The sequence below is a fragment of the Rhipicephalus microplus genome, chromosome 1 (assembly GCF_043290135.1).
Source record: "Rhipicephalus microplus isolate Deutch F79 chromosome 1, USDA_Rmic, whole genome shotgun sequence".
In the NCBI taxonomy this organism is placed as follows: Eukaryota; Metazoa; Arthropoda; class Arachnida; order Ixodida; family Ixodidae; genus Rhipicephalus; species Rhipicephalus microplus.
The window spans coordinates 108,692,318-108,717,399 of NC_134700.1; the positions used below are offsets into that span (position 1 = coordinate 108,692,318).

At 44.0% G+C, this 25,082-nt stretch overlaps 1 long non-coding RNA gene across 2 annotated transcripts in view; it reads left to right on the top strand.

Annotated features, from left to right (window-relative positions):
- The window catches only part of LOC142796428 (uncharacterized), a 106,325-nt gene extending 83,061 nt beyond the window's left edge, over positions 1-23,264 (top strand). The window contains exons 2-3 of one of the 2 annotated variants that reach the window (XR_012893835.1): positions 11,327-11,471; positions 19,929-23,264. This is a non-coding gene — a long non-coding RNA (uncharacterized LOC142796428). Of the gene's footprint in view, positions 1-11,326; positions 11,472-13,751; positions 15,250-19,928 lie in introns of those variants that run through there. The other variant, XR_012893834.1, reaches the window with a different exon arrangement.
- Positions 23,265-25,082: the final 1,818 nt, after the last annotated feature.

Consider the following 25,082-nt stretch of genomic DNA (forward strand, 5'->3'; position numbering starts at 1 on the left):
AGGTTGAAGAAGGCAAATGTCATGTGTAGCGGTCCTTTCCGGAAGGTGTTAGCACTTTTGCGATGCGTCACCACAGTGCTACAGGCAAGGCCTCAACAGTTTTTGAGGTAACTACAGTGTGACTCGTGCTACCGATTGCATGTATCCCATTGAGTTTCGTTGTGCCTTCAAAAGCTCAATACGCATGCCGTTCACTTGATTTCATAACATTTGTGAATTATGCCTCGGCCAGTGTATCTTGAGTTAAGGCAAATCGTAGTTCTGATAGTAATAGGAGTGCTCCTTTTTTTTAGCTCGTGGATCCCTATTATTAGATTTTTAATGAATAGCGTCAGGCGCTTCCTAGCATTCCTAGGTTTGTGATAGCAATAGTTATTCAAAGCGGATGTATGCACGCACACTACCTATACTACGAATGCGCATACGTGGTCGTAATATATGCACGAACATACATACGCGCATGCGATTGTGTGTTTGTATGCGTGTATATATATATATATATATATATATATATATATATATGTGTGTGTGTGTGTGTGTGTGTGTGTGTGTGTGTGTGTGTGTGTGTGTGTGTGTGTGTGTGTGTGTGTGTGTGTGTGTATGTATGTATCACCATAAGTTGTCAAAAAATGTGGAGCTCATTCAGCCTCACTCATAAAATATATTTTGCGCTTGGCACTCATTCGAACTCAAACTTACCGAAACATTATTGGCCTGGAGTCACTCGGACTCTCGACTCGATCTGAGTCTGAGTGATCCGAGTGATTCGACTCATGAGTCAGTAAGTCTATAGAATTAACTTTCTCAAGTAAGGCATCACTGCTATTTAACTCCAATACCTCACGCAATCAGTGCTCTTCTTGGTGCCATTTCATATAGTTCATTCGAATACGTGTTATAAGGGCACGGTTTCAAACCAGCCACGAATTTTTTGTTGAAATAGATGACAACATGAGATATATTAATCAAGAAGCTCCCGGAAGAATTGCAGTAGGGGAGGCACCCCCTGTACCCTTCTAATTAATATTGAAACGTTGCATGAACGATGCAAGAAGTTGCTCAGAGACGGTGTAACATGTCCCATTTCAACGACCTGGGAAACCATGCGTGCGCCTGTACCCGATAAAATTGTTAACATTTCAAGCGCCACTTTATCCAAAGCAGAATTAAGCCTTTTATTGCGTGGTTTAAGCTTGTGTCCTGCAAGTGGCAGCTACAATGAATTTCAGTTGTACAAAGATTTCGACAACTTCGCACGGAATATGAGCTTCCATGCATACTTTTACGATCAGCCGGCTCTGGCCGATGATCTGACAGACTTACCGCCGACTAAACACCAGACACCTGCAGGCGTCTCAATGGAACAAACACCTTGACATATTTATTAAAGCGGTCACGCGGGATATCATTCAAGGTTATAACAAGCGGCCTTATTTCCGGAGAAACCTATCGAACCTAGAACTGAGAGCTGTAGCAGATCTCAGTGAGCGCACTAGTATCACAATGCAACCTGCGGACAAGCGTGGAGCCGTCATGGTTATGGACAGAATAAATATATCACTGAAGCTGACAACCAGTTATAAAACTACTCGATGCAGATTCGACTGAGCAATATAAAGCAACGTTATGTAGCGCAATAAAAGCACCGGTAAAGGATAAAAAGTAACTGATAAGGCAGCTTCACTGATTCCTCTTAATCCGGACGCAGGTAGACTCTACATGTTACCAAAGATTCATACTCAAAATCAACGTGGTCGCCAAATTGTTCCCGGCATAGGCACTGTAACAGAAAGTTCATCACGTTACGTTGATGGTCTAATCAGCCTGATACCTCCCTCGTTCCAGTCATTTTTGCGTGATAAAACCCCTTCCTGACAGATATCACCAACCTTACTGTACCTATCCACTCTCTTCTTGTAACTATCAATGTTGTGTCACTTTACACAAACATACCTCACCTATAGATGGCATATACGTCATTGCTGAACCTTATGATCACTCCACTTTTTTTTGATAAGTTTACTGATGGCTCCACTTTAGCGATGCTGTTGGCAATGATTCTTCAAAATACAATAACTTTAAATTCAATAGAGTGCACTATGTTTAAGTCAGTGGTATACGGCCATGGATGCAATTCATAAATTCCAAACTCCCTTAAATGAATGAACGAAAGCTCGGGAACACTTATTTGCATGTTGCCTTAGTTCATCACTGCATTTTTGCAATGTTTGCTGAGCTAGTTTAACTATTTGCCTATTACTGTGTACATAATGCCTCTCGTCGCCATCACTCACACCTTTGAACAAACAAACTTAGTGCACTTGTATCGTGTTGTAACATATTTATTTTCTTGTTCTTATTTATTTAACTTTCTCTTTGCTCATTTAAGAGATTATCCTTCTACATTCGTGTTCACATGAGCGATTGTGCATAGTTTGTTGCTCTGTTTGAATTTGCACAGTGCATGTTTTTATTCATCTGATTTGATTTCATTTTATTTTTTCATGCTGTCTTGAAAACCTGCATCAATGCACACGATTTACCACCTAGATAAGATATGCCATCAGACTATTTGTAAATTGTCCCGTGTGTTGCATATAACCACGTCCATTAGTTGTCATACACTGCTTATCTGCATCCTATAGCGTGAAAAAGCGCCAAATGACGCATTCTGGTGCAACAACAGCCAGCCGCTCATATATAGGCACACTGCGCGGCCTTTCATCATTTACTCTGATGAAGGCAGACCTTCCTGCCAAAACGATTGTAAAAACTTAGTTTCGTACGTTTGTCTTTTTTCCTTTTCGATTGCATTTCCGACAGGAACCATATATATATATATATATATATATATATATATATATATATATATATATATATATATATATATATATATATATATATATATATATATATATATATATATATATATATATATATATATATATATATATATATAATACATATATATATATATATATAGATTGTTAACGCGGCGAGCTGACAAACGACGTGTCGCTGGTTCGAATCTCCGATGGATGTGATACCTCTGAATGTTTTCTGTGAGCCTCCGAGACATGACGACGAAAGAAAAAAATCAGCCGAGAGCGTCCATATAATTGGTATAGCTATAAAACTTAAAAAAAACGTAACTTTCCTTAATTTTAATATTTAGCAAAACATGGGAAAGTAGGCTACGTTAGATCCGGCTATCCCAACATCATGACAGTAATGTAGAAGATAAACACGAAGACACTGTCAAGCATGTTGATGCCAGTCTTATGTGGGACATACTATTAGCGAGGCCAGTGGGAAAAGGCTGTTACGGAAGCGAAGCGTTGTGAGTACGGCTCCTGGTTGCCAGAACTAAATGTTTGTTTGGCAAGAACCGTTCGCAGTGTCGAAACAACTGGCATGTACTAATAAGCAGGGCCGCTTTCTTTTTGGCCTCGACCGGCTGGCCGAAGCAATCGACAACTTCGACGCGGCGGTAATTAGGCAACGGTAGGGATTCCCTGACGCGTGTAGCTAGGCATGCTTTCAGAATTTCGCTGCCATTGAGACACGCTGCTAGAACGGACATCGTTTCAAGTTGCTGGAAAACAAGTTGCAGTGTCGAACGCGAAGCTGGCTGCGGCTGTTGCTATCTATCTATCTATCTATCTATCTATCTATCTATCTATCTATCTATCTATCTATCTATCTATCTATCTATCTATCTATCTATCTATCTATCTATCTATCTATCTATCTATCTATCTATCTATCTATCTATCTATCTATCTGTCTATCTGTCTATCTATCTATCTATCTATCTATCTATCTATCTATCTATCTATCTATCTATCTATCTATCTATCTATCTATCTATCTATCTATCTATCTATCTATCTATCTATCTATCTATCTATCTATAAACGGGTGGAGATGCATGCGTGCGTGAAGTAATTTCAATTTCACGAATAATTCAAAGTTAGCTAGTTAGTTCACTGACGACTATATTTCCGATGGAGGCGGAAGTGCCGTAGGCCTGTGTGCTCAGAGTTGGGTGCATGTTAAAGAACCCCAGGTGGTCGAAATTTCCGGAGCCCTCCACTACGGCGTCTCTCATAATCATAAGGTGGTTTTTGGACGTTAAACCCCACATACCAATCAATCAATCAATCAATCACTGACGACTAATGTACTATTATTAATATTGAAAAGAAAAGCTCCAAAGGAACTTGCGATGAGAAATTCGAAAACAGGTGGAGGGCGTTGTAGCCGAGGTTTTGACAAACGGACCTGTCTTGTTTCTTGTTCTTTTTTTTTTGTGGCCTTTATATCATCTGGGTACCTGCTCACGCGGATCATCCAGGCAACGAGGCGGCCAATTCTATCGCTCGTGATTTGACCGACCGAGCAAGCCCGCCCCCGCCCGGGATGAATACGCGAGACGCGCTTCTCACGTACCACGACATCACATGGCACTACCGCCTGTTCCGCCTCACCTTACCCCACCGCACCAATCCCTTTCCCAGCACCAACACCACCTGTGGCGCCAACTTCAGGCCCGCACCTTCCTTACTCCTGCACGTCTTGCCCTCTTCCACCCCGGAACGTACTCGCCGGCCTGCCGCTTATGTGGCAGCTTAATCGCCAACTATGAACACATAATCTACTCCTGTCCGGCACATTTGCCCCCTGCCTCCTGGCACCTCAGAAGTCCGCAGCAGTGGGAGGCTGCTTTGTCCAACGCCAGACCGGACCTGCAACTTCGGCTGGTGACTTGGACGGAGGACGTTGCTGCCAGGCACTGCCTGGACGCCACAACCGGCAGCCTGAAGGCCGCCCACAACGCTGCTTTTTAATTTTTAAATATTATTTTAATTTTTGGCCTTCTGACGAATAATGTTTTTCACCATTGACCGTTTTTCAGCTGTAGGCCCAACCACCTGATTTCATATTTCTCATGACTATTACTGTTCTCATATTTAACTCCTTCTGCTGAATGATCTGTGAACCCTTGGTATTCTGTGAAGTTTTTCTGTGATTTCTGTTTGTAAACTTGTCTCACACGTTATCTGTGTTTCACTTAGTATTATACTGTGATTTTCTTGGTTATGAAATCTAGTCAGTTACTAACAGGGATGTGGCTCTCCATCATGTGATTTTCTCGCAATGAGGGCCTTTTGGCAACAACGACAACAACAACAACCACAACAACAACAATAAATTATATTATTATTATTATTATTATTATTATTATTATTATTATTATTATTATTATTATTATTATTATTATTATTATTATTATTATTATTATTATTATTATTATTATTATTATTATTATTATTATTATTATTATTATTATCATTATTATTATTATTATTATTTTTGTTGTCGTGGTCGTTGTTGTTGTCGTTGTTGTTGTGAAAAATAGGCAAAATTGAAAGCCCATCGGAGTGCAACACGAAGACAAAGGTAGCATATCTCTTACCGCATGTATAGAAGAGTACTGCAAAGCCTGAGCTTCCTTCAGGAGGTGTCGAGAAAAACTTTCGAAAACGAACTATGTTTAGGATCTTTAGTTACAACAAAAATTACTCATGTCTTTTTACCTCAAGTTGTACTTCGAGCCTCTGTTAAGTAAAACAAGTAAAACAATTTAGAATATTGAAGATGACACTTCGTGAACCAGCTTGTTTTGTGGAGGAACGTAAAACACATTTACTGGAAGAAGGAGATATTCAGGACATAGCTTCTTTTTCCAGCGAGTCCCGCAATTTTCGGTTTACTGAAGGGGAGTGAAACGCGAAGTTCAGTCAGTATAGTATTCCAGACTAAGTGTGTGTGATTGTCCGTCCAAAGATGTGTGAATTCCTTACGTTCGGAATGGCTTGCTTGCAAAAGTGCTCAATAAGCTCTTGTAAGCTTGCTCATGGTTCAACGCAATGACTACGTGAGTAAAGCTTTCGCAAAGCGAAACTGATTGGAGGAGCAAGGGAGCTGAGTAAAAAAAAAAGAAAAAAATCCGTTTGCGAACTACTTGTTCAGCTTATCCATCATGCGTAGAGCTTTATTTTTGTTGAACGTGGTCCTCTCACATACCTTCTCATGCTGTGTACTCATTACGCTGTAGAGAGCCTTTTGAGATGATGCCGCTTTGAACACTCGCCACGAATTCCGATCGATATTGGTAAGCTGAAGCATACCGCACAGCTCTGCAAAATATAAAGGGGGTAAGTAAAAACAAAAAGTGCACAGGTAAATAAAAAAAAAACGCTCTAAGCACCACACCAAATTTGCAACGTATGAAAAAGCAAAGGAATTGTGCAGTTTATTGCGAAAGCAAAATACCACACCAACGATATTTTTCCGCCTTAGCTCAGTATGATGGAGTATAAGCCTTCCCTTTTATGCATTAGAAAAAAAACCGTCGGTTACGGACGTGAGTCAATTGGTTACTTTACTGGTAACTTAACGAATATTTGTTTATGCTGGAACAAATTTTAATAGTATATAGTATAAGCCTCATAAGCTTATAATTACTAGTTACCACATAATAAAATGCTAGATTTTTTTTTGGTCTGAAGAAACAAATCACTTTCCCATACACAAAAAGGAAGCACCGTAAAGGAAGCTTCTGAAAGGAACACAAGAATTCGGTTTGTTTTTTGTTAATGTTCTGCACGAGACGTTCACACTCTTATGTTCTGCAGATAACCGAGTTCTTACTAAATATATTATTATTCATTCGTGCAAAGTTATGCCCTCCATCTGACATAACACACGTGGCAGTTCCAACTCAAGATTTTAAGAAAGATTCAGTAGCGCATCTATAGGAAAGAATCCGGGATGCTCGGAGCTGTTGCCATGGGTGGCAGAGACCGTCTGTGCCAGTTAAAAACAGCGGGATCGGGAGAGGACGGAAGGAGAGAGCGAGGAGGAGAAAAAATCGGTACCGAGCCCCTCCGGGCAGTTTCCACGATGAGTCAAGCTCCCAATGTTCGGCGAGAGAGGCGATGATGACAGCGCTCTCCGTGTCGGGAGTGCATATACTGTGCACTCCCCAGGAGTGCACTTATGTTCACTTGTGAGACCCGAAGAAAGTTTTGCCTAGCAGTGGACGCGAACCGATGGTTTTTTCTAATGTATAGGCCACGCGGCTTATACACTGGTTTTCGTTTCGCCGTTCTTAGTCAGATTAGCCTTGTAACGTAAACATTCGCCGCTTTTGCATCTAATGGATTTGAGAAGAGTAGACGTTTTGTGCACATGGGCGGTTCCACCGAGCTTCCTCTGGCTGTTGACGTCACCTATTTTTATATTATTGTTGTTCATTTGCTAATCGATCAGTTGAGCGGCTCGAATAGCATTCCCAAAGGAGATTGTCGGAGAAGAACTTTTACGTGCGTGGTGCGTAAAAGAAGTGCTAAATGTGATTCGGCTGCAATGAAGTGTGCAAAGTATTGACGTGTGCAAAGTCTGGGAACAACACGTATGGCATATCGTGTAAACCGAGCAGCAAGAAGCAAGCAGCTCGAAGTGTCTCGCGGCAGACGCAGACATTGCGGAGAGGCGAAAGCAGACTAGCCATGTCACTCCTCCGTCGCTGATTCGCTAAACCACTCTCCGCCAAGCGGAAAACGGCACGAAAACGGGTCTCTGACCAGTTTTTTGAATGACGAAGAACGGCAGACGTGCGCGAAGCCAACAGCCGCGCACGGCTGCCTGAGAACGTCAAACGTCAAAAGGCGAGGCATGCATGCCGCTAGCGTGAACCAGCCCTTACAGAGATTCGTCGCATTAGCTTTTTCACTCTTTTATCGTCCCAATGAACACGCTGCTTAATATGATATTATCTAGGGTTTAACTTGCCGAAACACGGTTCACATCGCACCGCACACAGGCCTATAAGGCATTTCGCCTGCATTCAAATGGTACCGCCGCAGCCGGGTACGAACCCGCGCGTGGCCTCCGAGATTGTGGGCACGCGGCGTGGTTTGCTTTGCCAACCTGCGGTTAGAAGACCATAGAGCACGGTGCGGGTGTGTGGCTGTGTCCGGTGGCAAAAAGCGCGTCTGTTTCTAAATGTCACTCTTTATTTCTGTCGGCTATTGGCTAATAGCGTGTTATATGCTGTGTGACGTCACATTGCTGGCGCCGACAGCTCCGAAGAGAGTGAGCTCAGGCGTTTGTACGAATGTAGAAACAGTGCAACCTAGAAGTAGTTACTTCGTAACTATGGAAGCGAAAAAACAAGGACAGAAAAGAGCGCTGACTTTCAACAATGATTTAATATCGGAGTGGTGTATATATATAAGCGAAAAGGGGAGAAAATTGGGCATGCGTAGAAAGGTGCAGGAACCACCACTGCGATACAATTTCAGCAAAACTCTCATCCCTTGTTGAATGAACCGAAAACAAATACACATGTAGCTTAAAGAAGATCGAGATACGCAATCCCTTTTTGCAACAACGCAACCGATGGGCAGCTTACACAATTACCGTTAAAGTTATCTATTTGATAAGCTTCAATTATCTCACGCGTGGCCTGCGAGTTGTGCTTGCTTAATACCTCGCAACGCTCAAAAACTGGCACGCAGCCGCAGTCTCGGCAGTGGATTCCGAGGTGTCCTTGAACTACATTGTGCACATTATTATTGTGCTCTCTTAAACGGTCATAGAGGCACCTTCCGATTTGCCCTATGTATACCATTCCGCACGGTAGCCGAATAAGATATAGGACACCAAAAACACAAGGTACAAAGCACGTTCTGTGTTTCACAGTGCATTTTCCTCTAATAGCAGCTGGATTATTTACCAGCTTACAAAGCTTCGGAAGCTTTTCTGGGGCGGAAAATACTACAGTGACAACAGCGCGTTTACCGATTTTTTTTTCAGTCGATGCGACACGTTATGCAGATAAGGAACTGCAACACAATTCATAGGAACTGACGCATGTTGAGGCTGAGATCGCCCTCCTTGATTTTTGATTTGCTTCAAAAGTGTTCTCACAACAGCAGAAATTAGGGCGTTCGGGTAACCAGTGCTTAAAAGGCGCTCTACCTGTGCTTTGAAACTGCATTGCATCGAGTGCGGGCATAACCTCTTAAGATTGTTTACCAGGCAACCTTTAATGATACCCCTTTTCACCAATTTTGAATGAGCTGAGTAAAAAGGTAAAAAGGTTTTATCACTTCTCGGTGAAAACAGCCAGCAAAAATGATTGCTTCTAAGACAGAGTGTTAGGTCTAAGAACCTAATCGAATTTCTAGACGGTAGCTCATGAGTATGTTCAAGAGGATAAAAGTGCTCCTTTAACAAAACTAGAAGACTAAGGAGAACAACTTCAAAACAGTATCCAAACAATCAACAAGTACATGTAACGAAATCATCAACAAACCTACAGACCTTAACAACAAGAGAGAAGTCGAGATTTTTTGAAAAGAAAAGAGGGCACCTCAGAAAATGGCAACTTCGCACTTCTCTCTAAACTCTCTATGCCGAGCACAACATGCCATTTTGACTGAAGTATTCGTAGCAGTATTTTTTTCCGCAGTGCTTGTTTTTTACCAAGCTGGGTCATGACCCCTTTGAAACAAGCAGTTGCTTTGACCCCATGTACTGATAAGGTGTTGTTCCATGCCTTTTGTTTTGTTCTTTATTATGAAGCTGCCGATCACACAAGGGGTCAGGCTACGGCATTGCCTTTAGAAGAAGTGATTAGTTTCAGCTAATGCAATCGTAGGTAAGCTCTTATTGTTTTGATGGCGGTGCATTAAGAAAAGCATGCCTTTATTCTGTGTATAATACTTTTCTTGTCATTTTTTATTATTTTCATGCCAATTTCTGGAGAACGAAAGGCCTTGTAATCTTATCTTTCTGTTATACAGTTCCAGCTGTTTTTTATCAACCGAGGCAGGACTGAGCCAGTTTTATCAACAGGAATAGCGTTTTACAATAGAAATTTTCAAGTGGGTGAGATTGATGATAAAGTAGGTGGTGTACAAAGAACTATGAGAAAGAATACGCGATCGGGATGATACGTGGAGAAGGAAGCAAGCAAACAGCACGCAACACTAAGCTCTGCTTGAAAGTCATGCATTCACTAGCTGGCGAATTTTCTGAAGCCGCACTGCTAACACAAGACAAGCTGAAAAGCACGAATAAGGAAATGTGCCTGCAAACGAAAACAACATGTAAGGCTAACATCCATGCTATAGAATCTACAAAAAAATTCCTCGAAAGATATATTACGAGTGCGATTGTCGAAGGTAACTGAAAGCGTGATCCATGAAACTCATAAGAAAGGCAAACGAGAGACAACTTTTCAGATGACCATACGTGACCTCATGAATATGTACATATTCTGCCAGCACAAACGCACAGCAAAAGTGAAACGTGATGGAGAAGCACTTCACTGAGAAAAAAAAAAGGGGGGGGGGGATGCCACACTATGAGTGATTTGATTTCATGCGAAGCCGTTAGCGAGCAGAAGTCTATGGCGATTTTTTTTCTTTGACTCAAGTGCTACGGGATGGAACGAGGTCTTCATCAATCGAGTAGCCTTACCCCTGGTCTACCAGGCACGTCGACAACAGTGGTGACTAATACCCATGTTACACAACCAAGTACATGGTTAATCGCGTTAGACCGTGGTTAGCGACCACCACAGTTTGCCGCTGTTACACACCACAAAAGCATGCCCACCCATCCTCCATACACGCTATCATTTCGTCTGTTAAGGGCCTTTCCACGCGCTACCCGCCCAGCCGCAACGCACGTGCCGGGACCGCTGCCGCTCCCAAGCGGAAGGTAGAACGTGGCCGATTTGCTCATTTGCGGCTTGGGTGCTGCAGGTGTCCCGGCGCGTGCGTCGCGGCTGAGCGGGTAGCGCGTGGAAAGGCCTACTCCAAAGCGAGGTTGCCGAGCTCGTTTTCCTACAACTGCAGTTAGCGGCATCACCGTGGCTTCACGTGTACCGTGCAACATACGCGAGCCGCGGTTAGGCGCAATCTGGTTTAGGATATAGCCTCTGTAACAAAGGTATAAATTTTAATGAGATCTAATATACAATGCTAATATTGAATAGTATTATAAGAGAGAATGCGTTATTTTAAGGTCGCAGTTTCGGAACCCGCATGCCGGTGGCGAGTTATCGTTTCATCCACTTTTCTTTCTTCACATTTCCATTACAATTACTTCTCCTCCTCCCCCTTGCGCGACCTTCCATGCTATTTTAACGAAATTACGAAAAACTTTGCACTGTGGCGAAGGTTCTTTCCTCTTCCGCTTCCTAACCTCAATAGAGCTCAGGCCGTGTCCCTCCATTTTTTTGCAGACGGACTCGTACCCTAATCCTGTCTTTCTCAACGTGGCGTACCACACTGTTTACCCTAACAAGACCTGCCCCGCATGCGATGAACCCGCCATGCTAGAGCACATCACGGTTGACTGCCAAGAATCTACCCCAAGCATCACAACGTGTGAGTAGCAAGAACTCCTCACAAGTTCTACCTTTGACTCTCGACTCACGGCCGTCCGGCGGGCTCGTGATGTAGCAGATAGGCAGAGCCTGTCTGCTGTGACGTGTAACTAAGCCGAGTGCGCTACATCGTCGCGTGCTCCTGAAACAAATAAAAGTTGTTTTTATTCATTCATTCATTCTAATAACGCTCCATGTACTTCCCTTGGCACCTCTGTTGATTCTCATCGATGTTGTGACTAACAAATAAAAACTAGCCCGTTAGTTTAAACCTCTTGCCTTGAAGGGTATAGGTGGTAGCTCATGGTTCGACGTAAAAACGGTGTGGACGTTAAAGCAGCGACGTCAGTTTTGTTTAAGCGATGGACACTGTACTGTGCGATGGTATGCACATCGTGTATAAGTAGAGGTCGTCGCCGTATTCTTCTTGGGTCTATAGTGGCGCTTGACTGGGGCTTGTGGAGTCACAATCGTGCACACATGCCATTTATTACATTGATATAAATGCGAATAACAAGGCACAACTCACGCATAACAGAGCTTGCTTTTATCACTGGTTGGCCGCTTTCACTATTCATATGCACTGCATCAGGATTCACTCGTACTTACTCTTGTGAACTGTTATTCCGTAGAAAGATTTTGCGAAGAGAAGAAAACAATACCAGAAAGATAGGGAGGTTAAGTAGACTAAGTCTAGTTTACTACCCTACACAGGGGAGAGGAGAATGAGAGAGAAAAGAGACAGAGGAGGAGATACACATTGCATATAACACACACACCACACGCACAGTTTAGTTTTCATGGGCGGTCGCACAGTGAGCCCCACCGCGGTGGTCTAGTGGCTAAGATACTCGGATGATGACCCGCAGGTCACAGGTTCGAATCACAGCTGTGGCGGCTGCGTTTCCGATAGAGGCGGAAATGTTGTAGGCCCGTGTGCTCAGATTTGGGTGCGCGTTAAAGAACCCCAGGTGGTCGAAATCTCTGGAGCCCTCCACTAGGCGTCTCTCATAATCTTATGGGGGTTTTCGGACGTTAACCCCACATATCAATAAATCAAAGTGACGTTGCCCTCAAGAGTTGTAGAAGGGCTCGTGTGGCTTTCTAGGCTGAAGTATGTGAAGGCCATGCTCCCGAGATCTTCTCCAAACCATCTCTGCAGCTTGGCATCTCACACGTTGCCCGGTTAGGCCGAGGGCACGGGTTGGATTCTCGGATACAGCGGTCGTACTTTCATTTGTGACAAACACCCACGTGCTTATAAGTTCGGGTGGACGCAAACAAACGCCAGCATGTCTAAATTACCCCGGAATCGCCCACGATACAACGTGCAGGGTTTCGGCGACCGAAACCCAAGAATTTACTTTCTTCCAGTATTTAGGGGAAACTGCTTATACAGTATAGGATCTAAATCAAGCCGCGCGGAAAAGAAAACAGGAAAGCGTGAAGTTTGTTTCATAAAACCGCATTCCTCTTTCGGTTGCACGTGCTCGTTTTCCCGAACAGTTTTCTTTAAAACTGTAAGATACGCTTCTATAGATATCACCGAAGTAGTCTTACAGCGTTTTTTTTTTTTTTGGTATCTGGCCACCTTGGCCTCCACTGCCACGACGGTGGCTGCATTCCAGAGTATCAGCGTTGCACGGCTGTAAAGCATTTCCGGGACAAGCTGACACGATGAGTTTGATTGATTGATATGTGGGGTTGTTATTGTTGTTATGGGGGGTTTAACGTGCCAAAACCACAATATGATTATGAGAGGCGTCGTAGTGAAGGGCTCCTGAAATTTCGACCACCTTGGGTTCTTTAACGTGCACCGAAACCTGAGCACACAGGCCTACAGCATTTTCGCCTCCATCGAAAATGCAGCCGCCGCAGCCGGGGTTCGATCCCGCGGACATAAGAAGTTCGGAAAGTGTTAAAAATAGCACAGCTCGGCAGCACGTGCATGCCTCCAGCTGCTTTGACAGGCAAAGAAACTGATTGCCTGTCAGATGGGCGAGTGCAATGAGCATGGTTAGCAGTGATGCGGCTCATAGGTTGGTTTTTATTGTAGTGTTTAGTGGATTTTATCATTGCTTACCATTTTTTCACTTCTTTCGTTGGGGACTGCACAATTATATATTTTGTGGGGCTAACGAATAAACTTTGTTGCAAGTCCGTGCTGTTGTTTGTGCCCTGCTTTTTCTTGTGCTCCGTTTTTAGGGCAGGTTTTGTACATGTCGTATCAACACGCCCAAGCATCTACTTGGGTCGCTTCTCATTCAAAATTCGTCAACAGGGCGTAGGTGCTGGACTCTGGAGCCGACGTCTCGACAAATGGACTTGCCTTCTTCAAGCTTGCAACTGCTTTTGACTTTCTAATCTGTCGGGCTCACGTTCACAAAACGAACGTACGCTGGCATTCCTTGTGACACCTGACAATCTTCATGCATTGAAACTCTCATAGAGGCACTGGAGACCCGTCAGTGGGAAAAATAAATAAATGCCTTATGACGAATGAACGCGAAACTTAGTAAGTCCGAGATTATACTATGTGCTAAATCTGAACGTGGGGATTACCATGTAAAAAGTACTAATATCATTTTCGCGCTATCCTAATTAATAATTTTCTTATGGAATGGTAAATGCCCAGTGGAAAACTTTATGCTGCATTGCCCAGGACATTGTAACCATTACTGATCACTAGCTTTTTCAACAAACCTTCTGTACTGTATGTTAGGTAAAAACTTACTTGCCTATTGTATTTGAATTTCATGTTATACAACGTATCATTAGGAGTGTGCATTTTTAAATTTGTTTCCTTGTGGAAGTAATTCAGTTTGTTTGCTTTCCAATGACTGCCCTGTATAATGCCGTGCGGCCATAACAGTAAGGTAACTAACTAATTCACTACGTAGATAAATAAAAGAATAAATAAACATAATGCGCGTACGGTTTACCATGCTGAAAATAAACACATGAAAATACCGATAATAAATAATTGATAAATATGTAAATGCTTGGTTTTAAAGGCTCAGATGTTTTTGAGCACCTTCAGCGTATTTTACGTATTCAATGAACCGATATTCATCGCGAGCTCATACCCAGAACTCTGCACCACACTGTCAACGTGCTGTCATAATCTAATGGCGATTTTTTTCTTGCCATGCTCTGAACCGCGTCGTCAAGTTGTATATTTGGCAAATTTTTCATGGCAAAGACAGCGGAGTGAGCTGCTCGAACTCTCCTTTCTAACGAGGGCTAATTACTCAGCTGTACACGCTACAGAAGGCGTAACACACACCCGCGACTCGTACTCAGAGCATACACACGCCAGCAGATAGCCCGACACAATAGTGTTTGACACAATGGGGCTTACACAATGAGAACAACCACTCTGTCACAGGGCGCGTCTTGGGTTGCTGCGAGTGAGCGCAGCTGAACAGCCGAGACGAAGCAATGGGGAGATCGTAGAGTACTCGAAAAGACAAGTAAGAGGGCACTCAAAGTAAGTAATGCACTTACGGTGATTGATAAGTCCACTGATTGTGTCAAATAAGTATAATTTCTTCAATATTTATACGAATAAGACCATATTACATTACGTCTTGTCTCCAATAACCCCAAAAGGTCGCGCGGGCATTTGCTGTGCTTGGTTTCGCGATATCAGTTGTTGATGACAAAGTATTTATATTTTAGATATAGCTCTCTCGATGTTGTAACTTTTCGAATGACTTCGAAGTTTGAAGTGTAAGATCGCTGAATAAAATATGTGCTCTCGACGATGTCGCAATTGACACTGCTGCATTATTTTACATACACCATGCTACTACAAAACGGCTGTGGGTAAAAAGTCGCTGCTACTGATTTCGGCGAACTGGTTGGTTCGTCGTCCCTTTGCCCAGACCGCAACCCTCGAATGCGGTGGAGTGCACGACTCCTCAGAGTTTGTCTGAGAAAGTGCCGTCTTGCCATTACCGAGGGTGTATTTTGTGTTTAGTTTTAAGAATAAGTTTTTCTAGTTTTGTCGCCCACTGACGAGCAAGGAATGCGTCTGATTTTTTGTAAGTTTTACTTTCCTTGTGATCAGAGAAGCAGACATTGATATGTTTGATTAATTTTGTTTTAATAATATCTTCAAAGCTTTATTTTTTCAGAGAAGGCTGAATAGAAGTTCTTTTTTAAATTACCTTCTGTGTTTGGCATTACGTGTTAGTATGCATGTCAGTGTAGAATAGCTTTTAACTTTTTTTCGTGTAACGTGTGCAAGTCTGATTTTCAGTCTTATATTCTTGTAATTTTGAAGCGTGTTTTTTCTTGTTGTGATGATCATTGGCTGCGCGCATTGAAGTGAGAGCTTGTAGGTGGACTTACTTTGTTATGGTAAACGGTCTGACGCTTGCAGGTGACGCCAATATGCGTGATTCAGAAGTGCTTAGTATTCTAAATGATTTCGGGGCCACATTGCGTAACCTCAGCAACTTCGATCGTTCACAATCTGCCTAAGTCAGAATTGAGAGCCGTTGGAAAAATAATTCTATTTGATTTAGCAGTGTCATGCACTGACACTTAGCTAAAGATGTATCCACATTATGTAGTCCTCCTGAGATACGTTGCTCGTGATGCTGTTTATTAGTTCAGCGTAATCTCGAGGAAATGTTTGGAAGGCGCTTGCTTTGGCTAGAGTGGTTTGGCCTTGTGCTCGACACCGTCGTTCCAGTGATCCTCTGTGGGGCTGTGAAAGTAACAACGGGCGGAGAGAGCAGAACAGCTACGATTCTCAATGATCAACCAGTATCCCTCCTTCTGAGCCGCGCTAGACTACTCAAAACTTCGTATGCATTGTCTGGCGGTGGGGGTGCTGTTATGCCATATGCATGGTCCTCGTTCGGAAGTGCTTATTCCCACAAGAACCAGCACAGTTTCGGCGAACTCTGCCCCCTTCTCAGCGCCACTTTCCATGCAGACGGCGGCGAGCCACCGTGCACTTTCGGGGAAAGATTCGCCTTCTCCGCCAAGCACCGGGAAGAAAGAACCAAAAACGTTATTTAAAGGGCCAGTAAACAGCCTTGAGGTCCAAAAAATTGTAAGTGTGAATACACTTTATAAGCGACCCCAAACCATCCACCGCCGTCGGCGGCGTCCGCAGTCTTCTCTCTATCTTTAAAAGAAAGAGTACTTGGCGGGCCTCAGCGCGACGCTCTACTGAATAAGCCACGGACGCGACGCTGATAGTCCCCCTCTCCCTTCGCTCGCTCCTCCACTCTCCTCGCTCGCTGCAGCTGCGCGCGCACCCCTCTCTCTCGCGCACCCGCCTTCTCTCTCAGTCTCCCGTCGAGAGCGGGTCGTGCGATGAATGTCCCGGAGGCAACGCTACCATCTGGATATAAGGCGCGTTACTGACACCGATATCAGCGTCGCCAACGGATTTTAACTTTACTCCTCCTCATAGCATCACCCCGTGCATTCGCATTTAACCATGTTCACCCTCGGGGAAATGCTTGGAAGTTTTTAAAAATATATATGTGCAGTTTTTTTTGCGAACATGCTGCCGCAAGAATTTTGCGAATTTTTCGAATGATGATATGGATGTCGTGAATGTCATGATTTACATTTCATGGTCCTGTAGCTCTTGCGGTGATTTCGTTCACATGGCATGTTGCAAATCTGGTATGGTATGACATGATGGCATGGCGAACACCAGCGACAGACCATAACATGAAACTCATGACATGCGTGTCATGTAACATGACTACATGCCATGCTCATGATACGCTTGCGGCCGTTTCACTAGCGTCAGATATACCAAATTTGGTTTTACGGTACGTGAATGGATGACGAAGGTATGATACTGGTGCGAACATGATAAACATGAGATGCGTGTCATGTAACAACATGACTACATGCTACGCTTATGATGCACTCGTGGCCGTTTCGCTAGCCTCACATGTACCAAACTCAGTATCACATGACTGGAACATATGACATAGGTAAATGACACATTCAAACATGATATTCACGACATGCGTGTCGTGTGACAACATGACTACTTGCCACACTTATGATGCGCTCGCGGTCGTTTCGCTAGCTTCACATGCGACAAATTTGGTATTACTTGACGCGTAGATGACGAAGATATGTTACTAGTGCACACGTAATAATCATGAGATGCGTGTCATGTGAAAACATGACTCCATGCCACAGTCAAGGCGCCAATACATTTTGACTTGACGCGGTGCGCGTGATCACCGGCGTTCATTTCGTCGCGTCACGCCGGCGTTGCCACGCCAGGCGCCGGTCCTGCCATATTCGCAGGAGCGCGCTGCGTTGCCTTGACGCATGCGCGTTTCAGCGCGTCCAGCGTTCCTCCGTCAAAAAAAAAAAAAAAAGAGGGAGACGCAGTGTTGCTTGTGTAGCGCATCGGCACGAAATTTAGCCTGTCGCAAAGCGCGCCGGTGGCCGTCGGGCAGGGCCTACGGACACTGGTCGCGCCGGTTGCACCTGGCGTCAGACTATAGAGTGCTCGCGTCTTGCTAACGTAGCGTCGCTGTGTCCAGCGTGCACGCGCGTCAACGCTACATTTGGGCCCTTTATGATTCACTCGCGGGCGTTTTGCTAGCTCCAGATATACCACATTAGGTGCTATGTGATGGATGACGAAATATATGACTGGTGCAAACATGATATTTCTGACACGCGTGTCAAGTAAGAACATGACAACATGTTCGCTGCCTCCACATATACTAAATTTGGTATCACGTCACGCAAGTAGACGATGAAGGTGAAAGACACATTCAAACATAATAACAGTGACAGGGAAGTAATGTTCAACATCATTTACCTCTACCTCGTAACGTTGTGATGACTTTAAAATGACATATAAACCTTTATCATTCGTGCTTCGCATATAATCGATTCCCACTGTACATGAGCCTGCAAATTTGTTAATTTATCGGAGTTCTCTTTGATGAAAACCTAAGTTTCACGCACTATGTCATGATATATGTCGTGATATATACACACATTCCAGCATATGTAAGTCGACTGGTACATTGTTTAGGATTTGGCACTTTGTTCCCGCTTGGTTAAAACGTCGTTTATGTTACGTGTTCATTCAATCTCACCTTAGTTACTGCTTACTCATATGGGGAACCACATGCAAATCAAATCTGAATCGGCTCATCATTCTTCAAAAGCGAGCAGTTTGCACAATAGAAAACCTTGAACACCGTGACCATACGGCCAATGCATTTTTTAAGCGTGACCTTTTAAGAATTACTGACCTATATTATTTTAGGCTCGCAATATACATTTGAGGTGAACTCGAGAAAAATGCATCTTTTTTTTTTTCAAAGGTACCTTTCAACCCACACTGACTACAATTTTAGGCACGATCAGTTTAAAGTTCCCTTTTGTAGAGCATTATAAGGTACTAAACAGCTTACATACTTAATCCCATCCTTTATAAATGTGCATCCCAGTACTATCAGCATTTCGCAAATATGCATGTCTTAAAAAAGGCCCTGGAACACTTTTTGAGCACCGTCAGAAAACGCTGCCGATCGGTAGTAGAGGCTCCCGATAACACGCGAGCGAAATATTATAGCGCAGCACGCGGCCTGGAATCCACAATAAATTTTCAAAGTCAGCTAAATATAGCTTTCTCTTCTCTCGACAAACCACAGAATTAAGCCCAGTAATCCCATATATCAGGCATTTGAACATGGCGCGCTTGCTTGTTACAGAGGTCGCCGCAAGAGGCCGTCACTAGTCCACGCGCGTGTGCGCGATCGCCCTGCAAAAGCCACGTATTCCAAGAAAAAAAAAAAATATGCTCAAGGTCACGAGGCGCGAGTGACGTTTTTTGTTTGCCCCTCCCACCCTCCCTGCTCAGCTTCAAGCGCTTTCGTCGGGACGGGAAAAGAGAGAATGTGATTGCAGCGTGTGAACAATCTTTGTAACTCCGCTCGTACTGAACGAATTCAAAATGTTGGCGGTGTTCAATTTGTAAGGTAATACGCTTTTCCAGTTAATTAATTCCACGGTTACCCAAAAAAGTGTTTCAGGGCCCCCTTAAGTTACATTTAAAATGCGATGAAGAGGTAATTCTTTTCCGTTACTGACTGCATTCATTTCAAAGTCGCTTCTTTTGGATATACCGTTTTGGTTCAGTGTTGTATGCTTAATTATCTTTTTATTAAGCTGATAAGAACAGAAGTCTTTATTTATACTTGTTACTACAGCATCATTACGGGTTACTGAAAAAACACAACAAAACGACAACAAAGTGTATAAATTAAAACAAGTAACAAAAACGTTAAAAACAGTTAGTAGTGTTAGTGTGAATAAAGCTGTAAAGGTGTGAAAGACGCGGTATAAAAAAAACCCCTATTTACAGAACACCTCTATGGCTACGATAAGTCGTCGTAGAGGCAGCGATCGTGCCCGACACACACAGTCTTTTCATTGTCCACAGGTAGTTCTTTGAACAAAACCTGCGGCAGACACGATCGTTGGCCGGATCCCATGAGCCGAGGCAGCCAACGATGATGGCGTCGACGGAAACGCGCTGGAACCGCTGGAGGAGATGTCGCAGTAGAGGGGCATACTTCTCCTCTTTGACCCTCCGAGCCTCCTGGAACGCCTGCATGCGGTTGTCAAAAGGACAGCAGACGTTCAGGATCAGGGCTTCTACACCAAGGGCCAGGACGAGGTCGGGTTGCAAGCCGGGGACGCCGACCTGCTGGTTCTCTCCGATGATGGTGAACCGCTCCAGGGCCGCCTTCTTGAGGCGCGTGATGATGGCGTTGTGGCACTCCGTCATAGCCCGGCTGTGCCGCATACAGTGGCAAAGGACATGCGGCAGAGTCTCCTCCCCGTACCCGCAGCGTCGGCACCTCTTGTCAGCTGCGGGTACCCACGCCCTACACTTTGATCTTAGCCAAAAGGCCGAGAAGCGATCCGGGTCAAACCTGCGACAAGTAACATAAGAATAAGCGCTCTAAAGATGTCTCCATATAACAGTGGAATGCTCAAGTCTTCGAAGGAAGTGTGCTGACTTCCGTAAGCTCTTTTTGCAATATAACTTTCCAATACTTTGCATCCAAGCAGCAGGAATGAATTATGATTTCTGCCTCTCCAACTATGTGATATATAAGTCATCTCGTCGAAGTGGTCCTAGCAGAGTGCATTTGTGCGTCAGAAAGGACCTACCTTCTCACCAAGTTCACTCAAGTGATTCGGGCTTCCCGGAATTCGTCGCTTGCAAAGTATCCTTTGGTGAGCGATGCGTAACAGTGATCGATTTTTACCTACAACTTTCAAGCCGGTTTTGGTGGAAGAGCTAACAAATATCTTCAATATTTCTAATTCATATACATTATATTCTGTCACAAAACGAGCGCTCAAAAAAGGGCGCGCCGCCAAATTTTCGCGACGAACCGCCGAGAGGTCAACGATAAAAAAAGAAAACAAGCATCCAAAGACTCCCCGGGCGCGCGTCCTTCTCCCCTCGGAAGCGTGGGTTCACCGACGAACCTCCTCTCATCGGCGCCCGAGCAAGTCCTGGAAAGTTCTAGATGGAAAAGGGCGTGGTGATGCCGGGTTGCGTCATCCGTCGCGGACGGCCTTCGAACCGTCTCGCCCTCTCCCCAGCCTTCGCTGCGTATCGCGCCGACGAAATGATGAGAACTTTCTGGAATCTCGCGCGGAAGGCATTTAATCGAGCAGCCGAGATGGGAGAGCAGCAGAAGAAGGAAGTTAACGCCAGAGTGCGTAGGGTATCCCGCCGCATCTGTCGGTGAAGGTTTTGTCCTTAGTGGCTGATAAGGCTTGATAAGGCTGAACAAATCGACGTCATTTTTTTAGATTTCAGCAAAGCATTCGACCGCGTTCCTCACAGTAAACTAATCCTAAAGCTTCAAAAAATTGGCTTACCGATAACACTCATAAAATGAATCCAGTGCTATCTGTCTAACCGCAAGCAGTTTGTTAAAACCAGTAGCTGTTTTTCCGATACTCTCCCTGTAACTTCCGGTGTTCCTCAGGGCAGCGTGCTGGGACCCGTACTCTTTTTATTTTATATCAATGATATTTCTGACGTTATCGACGCATCGTCGATTGGTTTAAAGTTGTTTGCGGACGACTGTGTACTCTTTAAACAAATTTCATCCTCAAGTGACCAAAGTAACCTGCAATGTAACCTTGATGCTGTCTCTGATTGGTGTGAAAAATGGTCCATGGAACTGAACTGTGACAAATCTGTATTGCTCCAGGTAACTAACAAAAAAAATGCATTCACGTCCTCCTACAGGCTCAATAACCACACGCTGAAACAAGTAGACGAATATAAATATCTAGGAGTTACTGTAACAACCCGACTAACTTGGTCCAGTCACATTAACAAAATTTGCGCATCGGCCTCCAGAAAACTCGGGTTCCTCAAGCACAAACTTAAAGCCGCTCCTCCACGTGTTAAATTGCTAGCTTATAATTCCATTGTTAGGCCGCAACTTGAGTACGCAAGCGCAGCATGGGACCCATTCCTTAAAAAAGACATTCACAAATTAGAAATGGTGCAAAGAAAGGCAGTCCGGTTCATCTTTAACAGCTATCATAGCCGAGCTTCTCCATCGCTTCTCATGGAAAACAACAATATAATGACCCTGGAACACAGGAGGCAGGTTGCGCGTCTAAGATTTCTGTTTTTGCTTAATTCCCAACAATTCAATATTAATCCAGGACTTTATATTCAGCCCCGCTTATCTCGTTCAACTCGAAGCACCCATGAGCACAATCTAACTCCAATTTTTGCACGCACTAATCTTTTTAACCACTCCTTCTTTCCCCGCACAATCGAGCAGTGGAATAGATTGCCTGTTGATGTGTTTTCGGCGCGTGATGTGTCGGATTTTGAAAAGCGTGTACTTTCTGCAATATTTTAAACATTCACTGTGCCGCTATGTTTCTTTGTGTACTGCTATCTTTTTTTTCACACTTGTTCGACTGTTTTCAGAATTGTGTACCAATTTACCATGCAGATTGATGTTTTCTATGTAATTAATTCCTGCCCACCTGCTTGGTCTTCGGACTGCAGTATGTCTTAAATAAATAAATAAAAATAAATAAAGCAGGAGAAGAATAAAGTATGCGCCAGAGACCGTAGGGTGTTCCGCCTTGTGGGCGAAGCCTTTTGTCTTCCGTGACAAAGGAGGAGAAGAGGAGGATTTCCACCTGAGGGGTGACGACTCGAGCTACAGGCAAGAGTGTGTGTCTACCGCTATCGAGCGAAGACGCGTGGCAACAGCTGCGAGTGTGAAGCCGACGTGTTTCCGGCGAAGAAGTTTGAAGCTTGGAGAGCCGCCAAGTGAAGACGTGAGGTTTCCTGGAAGAGAAACTTCGGGGGCAGCGGAACGACAGAGGTTTCCTGGAAGAGAAACTTCGGGGACAGCGGAACGACAACAACGCTGGACTTTGAGTGAGTGATTCTCGGAAGAGTATCACTCAGACTTTTGTTCCAAGAACTTTGGACTGAATAAGTTTTCTAACTATTTAGTCCTTAAGTGTCTTGGTTGCTCAATGCATGCGACTGCATTGTAGTGCGTATTGTTGTCTGTGTCCGTTGTTTCGAGTGTGGCTGATTGTACTGTGGAGTACGTTGTTTGATTGGTGACATATTGTATTCAACTATTGTGGAGTGTGCACACTTGTGTATTGTGTTTGATCTGCCATTATTGAGAATACAATTTTGTTTTGTTTATCAACTCTCGGCTCTGACTTGTTCTTTGGGCCACAGCCGGCGTCCGCTGGCGCACCAAATAGGACCACTTCTAAATTGTCCACGCTTTCGTGGTGCGGTTCGGGGGGCCGATACTTCGGCCCTTGGAAGTAGCCCGGCGATCGCCTCCCGGATTAACAGTACCTGTGACATATTCCTTAATTCATATGGAGACTTTAATGCGCACAACATAATCTGGGGTAGGGATCGATGTGATGCACGTGGAAACATTGTGTAGTGTGCCGCAGACAGAAGCAATTTGACAATTTTAAATGACGTCTCCCCAACTTTTCTCCGAGGGCATAATTGATCGAGTTGCATCGATGTAACCATGTGTTCCCAAGATCTAGTGATTGGTGTGGGATGGACAACAGATGTAGAAACACGTGGGAGTGACCATTTCCCCATTTTTTATAAATCACCCCTACTTGCGAAATGACGACATCAGACGCTACAGCAAACTGACGAACTGGAAAGATTTTCGGTACCGCCTAACAAACCAAAATAATGAACTCATGGCAGTTCAAAGCTTTACTGAATTTCTGTAAGATAATGCGAATGATTGTACAAAGAAAGTCTCGATTCTAAAAGACTATGCTGCAGTCGATGGTGAGTATGAACATCTAAGAGCCATCAGATGACGTTCAGAAAGGGCATATCGACGCAGCGGAAGTTTAGAAGCATACAAAAATGCACAGAAAATTCACAGTGTAATGCGCAGACGACTACAAAATTTAGGTAAATGACGCTGGCATGATTTTGTGGCACGCTCTCTCCCCACACACCTGTTCCAAGAATTTGGCTTGTGATTCGAGCATTTAGTTGTCCTGTATCACAGAGCTTCCCATTTCGTGCTCTTGTTGTTGCCTTGGACAAACCGGAAGTTGTGGTAGCAGATGAATTTTGTCAACTTATCAGTGAGCCCGCCGCATCACAATGTGCCATATTTGATAACTCTGTTGCGTTAGCCAGCCAGAAAATTATTGCTTGCGCTTGGGCCCAGCATCCTCAATTAGACCATGTATTTTCGTTAAGGGAGCTGCATTGTGCTATAGCATCATGCCGCCAAAAATCAACCTCTGGACCGGACGGCAAAACGTGCAATATGCTAAAGAACCTTGGGCCCACCGGCACAACTATTCTCTTAGATATTTACAACAATCTATAGATGCGAGAAATTGTACCCGAGTCTTGGAAGTTTGCTCGCATCATTCCAATCTTGAAACCGGCTAAGACGCCCTTGACCTTGAATCCTTCCGCCCAATTAGTCTGACAAGCTGTCTATGTAAGGTAATTAAAAAAATGGTTGAAGCGCGACTTCAATGGTGGTGCAACAGAACTCGGATATTTTCCAACTATTTAACAGGTTTTAGGAAACTGAGAGTCACAATGATGCAATACTGGACTTAGTAACGTATGTTGAGCATGAACGCGCCTGTGGTAGTTTGACGGTCGCAGTGTTCTAAGACATCGAAAGGGCATTTGACACAGTCAGTCACACTCATGTTCTGCTGAGTATGTTGGAACTCGGACTGTCCGGCAGGTCTTTGCGGTGGGTATCTAAATTTTTATCAGGTCGCAAACTATTCATTCAGACGAGCGAAGGAAAAAGTGCGGAACACGACGTCAGACAGGGAGTGCCACAAGGAAGCGTACTCAGCCCTTTTCTTTTCAACTGTGTTATGGCTGATTTAGCTAAAAGACTGCCTTCCAGGTTGAAATACTCGCTTATATGCAGATGATGTGTGCATTTGTGCATCTGGCACGGACATATGGGTAATTCAGATTGCATTTCAAGACGGCATAAATATAATCAACAACTTTTTAAAAGAAAGAGGAATGATTCTATCGCAC